This window comes from Miscanthus floridulus, chromosome 8, assembly GCF_019320115.1.
Source record: "Miscanthus floridulus cultivar M001 chromosome 8, ASM1932011v1, whole genome shotgun sequence".
NCBI classification, from domain to species: domain Eukaryota; kingdom Viridiplantae; phylum Streptophyta; class Magnoliopsida; order Poales; family Poaceae; genus Miscanthus; species Miscanthus floridulus.
The window spans coordinates 173793619-173799396 of record NC_089587.1 but is presented as its reverse complement, the minus strand read 5'-3'; the positions used below and the strand labels follow the sequence as shown (position 1 = coordinate 173799396).

Sequence of the window (5778 nt, the reverse complement as noted above, 5' to 3'; positions counted from 1 at the left end):
AATACCAACCCTATAGTTGTGTTAGTCATGTAGTTGCTTGGTGGATTTAGAAACATAGGAACGGCTGTGTTTTTGAGGGGGGGCTCACCCAGACTTAATGTCCTACAGAACATTAAAGATGAGGCCCATTTATGGTGTATGGCTATAGCAAGGGCCAAAGGTCTCAGGGGCATTTGGCCATAGGAGTTGGGTATGGGCCATTGGTTGTAGTTTTTATTCTTTCTTGGCAACCCTTCTGTACTAGAAGCAACCCTATTGGGCTTTTATGAGTTTTCTTAGACTCCTTTTTCTCTCTTTCTTAATATAATGATGTGCAGATCTCCTGCATTTTTTAGGGGAAAAAACTGTACATGGACAACGTGAGTTGTGAGTTATGGACAAATATTACAAGACAAACTGTCATGTGGGGGCGGCAGAAAATAATGGGTTCATTTACTTACTGGAGAAGAGGATGTACATTTAAAGTTGTAGACTGTGAAAGGCACTCAAAGTTGTACTTCTCATCAGCAGCATGCTAATAACAAAAACAGAACCTCAATCAATGCACCTTGCAAGTTGCAACTCGCGAATCAAGAGGTTTCTATGATGGTGTCACAACATTCCACTAAAAACTACAATAAGATACCTGATCTACAATAAACAGATCCTGGTCGAGCTTTCCAATGATAAAACCAAGATTAAATTGCCCAACAACCTAATAGATGAAATAGTTAGTTCTCCAAAACAATTGTATAAATTTCATGCAATCAATACTTTAAAAAAATGAATATGTAGCAAGCAAATAAACAAATAGGTTATAAATGTTCGAATAAGATGAGAGGAGGATGGATAATTATATGTATTGAACAGTCCCCAATGGGGATATATGTAGTATATGAAACTCACCAAACCCTAGATTAGATCAATGACCATTATACCCTTAACAGTAGTAAAAAATATCTTTTAGCTCTAGAAATTCACTTTCTAGTTTTCTTGTAAGCTACTTTCCAAGTTTCCAAGAATTTGACAATACTGCTCACTTAAACGGTTAAACCATGGAATGAGTGTCAACTGTCAGCGTGTCCAAATTTGACACAGAAAAAAAAAACATCAAGGTACTCCAACATATCTTGACAGAGGAGCCTGGGGTGAGTTTACTAGTATCGTGGGTGGTGGGTTAGCCAACCTGGGCTTCCTTCTACAAAATCATTGGAAGGAGCGTATATCCCTTTCAACCTCATTTAATAGTATAAAATAACATGGAACCTTAACAAAAAGGAGCACCAATATTAAAATATATATATCAAGCACCTCCATTTCTCCAAAATCATCTTTACTGAAAAGCCTGTCCAACTCATTGGTGGCTGCAGCTAATGAATTTGATTTTGCCTCATCAGCTAAGGGTACATTAATATCCAGTGTTGCAGCTTTATAGCACCTACATTAAGGAAAGTGAAACTATACATTATAGAAAGAGTAACACAAATCCTGATGATAACACAAGTTGTTTGTGGTAACAACAAGAATGTTACCTTGTTGCTTTCTCAAGACAATATGGTTTATTTGTATGGGATACCATATAACCATTCTTTCTTCTTCTCCTAAGCTCGGCAACCGTAAATTGAATAGTGGGATATTGCACAGGTGCATAACATACTACAGCACCATCATCATAATCCTGAGCATCAGGCAAAGGACTATCAGCCGATGCATTCTGATGTCGTGATTCTGAATATTTGTTGGGAGCACCAGAAGCTGAAAAGCATCGACCACGATGTTCATGCTGCAAGGATTCGGCAGTTAATCTTATAAATAAAGTGATAAAAAGACCCAAAAAAAACTATGAGTTGGCTTCATACTGAATCATAACATAGGTAATTAAGAAACTATTCCAGAAGTAATTTCTATTATTTACATAACCAAAACAAATAAGTGAGTTACAAAATACCAAAATTAGATTGGTGGTGCCTAATCAATTTACAAACAAGAAAATCACCATGAACTCTAAATGTAAGACCAGCAGGCAAAGCATTTAACAAGAGAAGACTTAAGAATAAAGGTGAGGAAGCAACATAAGAACAGGAACACATATAAGTTATTGGCAGAAGTCCAAATATAATTGAAGCCTCAAGAACTCTGTATCTAACAGCAAACAGTTTGCCTAACACATCAGATTCTGTAGTGTGAACATCACATGGACCTGATAATATTAGGTTGTTTAGAATGCTGTGGTGAAACATCTGTCCTCACAGATCCAAAAGATTGTGGGAGATGCTGTTTTAAAGAGTTTGTTTCCAGAGGTAAATTGAACTCAGGAATATTGTACATGCTTGAGCTTAATGCAGGTGCTGAATTTGCTTCTAAACTCATTCCCCTCACCTGTTCTGAGTTTGTCCCTCTTCTCAACACTTGGGTTTCGGAAATAAGAGTGCAATTGTCATCGTGCTTCTGCTTATTTGGTGATGCGAAGTCGGCTTCTAAACTTGTTCTCCTGTCTAGTTCAGAGCATGTCCCACTTCTCAGCACTGGAGCTTCTGAAATAATGCAATCATCTTCATGGTCCTGCTTTTCTGGTGTAACAAAGTTTGCTTCTAAACTTGATCTCCTCACTTGTTCTGAGCATGTCCCTCTTCTCAGCACTGGAGTTTCAGAAATAAGAGTGCAGTCGTCTTCATACTTCTGCTTGTTTAATGATACAAAGTTCATAAGAGAAGACTGAATGGTACTTGAATGAGTAGATTTTGCAGCAAGCCCAGTCCTGAAACGATTTGTTCCCAATGCAAAACTTTTCCCTTCTTTAGGCGATCTTTTTGGCTGGTCATATGCGAAGGATGGAAGCCAAGCAGATCTATCAGCCTGAGTGGCTGTGCCTCCTGACAAGGGGCTTGCATCTCTAGACGTTGCTTCAATGGCTACCTTTGCCACTGAAGAAGGCAATTCCTGGTTCTCTGGGGAAACATGATCCTCACTGTCTGTTTGTTCATCTTCATCAATATTGTCAGAAGCTGAAACATTCGCCATTGTGATAGCATTTGCGTCTTCATTATGCCCATCAGTAACAGCATCCCCTTCCTTTTCAGGATCTGTGATGTGATTGACTGAGAAACTGCATTGCAGAGGGGAGTACAGATTTTCAACAGCTTCACGTAAAGACTGCAGAATCATGCTCTCGGACGAGAAGAAAACTTTTCTCTTGTCAGGTGCAACATTCACATCGTAGGATGTAGTTGGAATACGGAAATCCAGGATAACCACAGGATATTGCTTGGCATTTGAACTTTTGTATAGCTCATTGACAAGTTTTGTGACCTTTGGCATATCAATAGGTCTGCCATTCACATAGAAAAATTGTCTATCTCCTGAACTGCGGCCAGTACCAGGTCCAGGTTTTGAAAGAAAGCCCTCTATCTGGCAGCCATCTGAGGTGGTAACACTGAAGGGCTCCAGACATTTGAAAGTGTTTGGACCAAATACAGTAATGATATTGTCTTTCATAGAACTGCTTCCTTGAGTTCTAAGCACAACCATTTTAGAATTTTTTCCAACGGTATTAGTGCAGAGTAATCTGACCCCTTTGGCAATCAAGGCATAAGCCTAGCATAGGTAAGATGTAATGATTAGTAACATAACTGGGGGACAGCTGCCTTAATCATTTAGCAAGCTCCTCAGCGGCAAACATGCCAAAAAGAACTTACAAACTGAAACATAAAAACTCACGTTCAGCAGAGAGATCATTTTCCCATACTCCTTCCGAATGTTCCTGCTAAACTCCTTGCTCCGGACCGGCAAGGTGGAGAACAATTTCTCTACTGTCACCGTGGTTCCAACCTGCCGTGCCGTGCGGTCTTCCTCTCACTAACCACCACGCCCGAGTGCTCGAACTCCAAATGCGTCCCAACGGGCTCATCCTTGCTCCTCATCTCAACCGTCAGTTTCCCCAGCGCGCAGAGCGAGCTCAGAGCTTCGCCCCGGAACCCGAAGGTAACCACGGATCCGAGGTCGGAGAAATCTGATATCTTCGACGTGTGGTGCTTAAGAGCAAGAGCCTATTAAAGTGTCAGCAACATGGTTAGCGACTAGCAATTGATGGCAACGTCTACAGCAGCGAAATGGGGGGAATTGGTGGGTCCACGCATTGGAGCAGCTGCCGCCCTCACCTGGAAGTTGGGGGGGGGGGGGGGGGGGGGGGGGGGGGGGGGGCGGGGGGGGGTGGGTGTGATATGCCGCATCCGTTGTCGACGACCTTGAACCACTCCTCGCCGTAGGCCTTGAGGCTGACCTCGACGGAGGTGGCGCCGGCGTCGAGGCTGTTCTCGACGAGCTCCTTGACGGCGGAGGAAAGGTCGAAGATGACCTGGCCAGAGCAGATGCGGTGCACCACCGCCTTGCTGATTGGCTTGATCGCCGGCGAGGATGCGCCGCGCCCGGCGCCTCCCCCTCCTCCCGCCATTCCCCCGCCTAAACCCTACGCCTCGCGGTGGAGACTGTAGACGAAGAGAAGGGGGGTTTCGGCGTCGCCTTCCTCTCGAACCCGCGCCACTACTGGTCAGAGGTAATCGGCAAGCGAGACACATCTTTCCTCGGTTGGGCCTTGAACTGGGCTCGACCAATCTCGGCCGCGAAATGGGCCTTTTGTATAAAGAAGTTTTAGGCCCACTTCTATGTGGTTAAAATTTATTTAAAGAGAAAAAAAACAGAGCACAAGGCCGACTTGGCTGCTACCGCGTCCCGTCCAAAGAACGTGGCGAACGTGAACGTGACGAGTCCAAAGCAGAGGGCCGCCGCCAGTCCACCCGTGCAGGTCCTGCCGCGCGGCGCGTTTCCGCCCGGGGCGATCGGTTGGATTGGTCCGGTGGGCGCTGGTGCGGCCCCGGGTTCACCGCCTGTGACCGGTGTTTGACCGCCGCCCCGCCCAAACGTGCCGTTCTCGCGTTGGTTTTATGCTTCTCTTCAATGTATTTACAAATCACACCTTCCCTGGATGCTGATTTATGTACAGCTGCAAGATAGCATGATAGGCTACCCATTTCGGTGCAGGGGTGGTCATCGATCTGTTTTTCTTTTTCTCTCTCTCTCAAATTTCGGTTACTAAAAGCACAGAAGCAATTTTGGTTAACGAAAATTACCAGGACCAAGCAAATTCAGTAGTTCGGTTCAATCTCGATTACGACCGAACTAAGCATAGTAAATAAAAAAAGAAATATGTATGTATAGTAAGAAAAACAGAGAAAAACTCAATAAGTAGTATCATGGCTCGACCAAGGCGCCTCTACATTGCAGATCTAATTACGGAGGAAGACTGTTGCTGAAGAAGACGCTCCGGCACTCACCACCTAACCATCATCAGTCTGTTCGTTTGCTCGTAAACGATCGTAAATTTTCAGTTAGAAACAGTGTTTTTCTCTCACACCAAACCAGACAGTAGTAAATAATCCACAATCATTTACGGTCTCCCAAACAGGCTGCATGCCCATAGAAGTTGGTGACAAGCACCGCGCCGTTAATTTTGCCTACCTTACTTCAATAAGGTAATCCATTAAAATTTATTCCTCGTCTACTTCTACAAATATGCAGCTGGTTTTGGTCTACTACAAAACGGTAACGTTCTTTGTTCGATCGATCGCAAGAAAAAAGGTACGGAGTAGTAAACAAAGTAAAATATTTTTTTATATATAACGCAACATGTGAAAAGAATCCTACCACGTGTGGATGCTAAGCGAATTCTAGCATATTTCAAGGACTAAAAACAAACAAAGCTCCGGTATATAACAAGAGCCAGACATACTCTCCCTCGTCAGA

General features: G+C 43.6%; 1 pseudogene; it reads right to left on the bottom strand.

Annotated features, from left to right (window-relative positions):
• Nucleotides 1–436: 436 nt before the first annotated feature.
• Nucleotides 437–4518, bottom strand: LOC136477561 (DNA mismatch repair protein PMS1-like; annotated as a pseudogene).
• Nucleotides 4519–5778: the final 1260 nt, after the last annotated feature.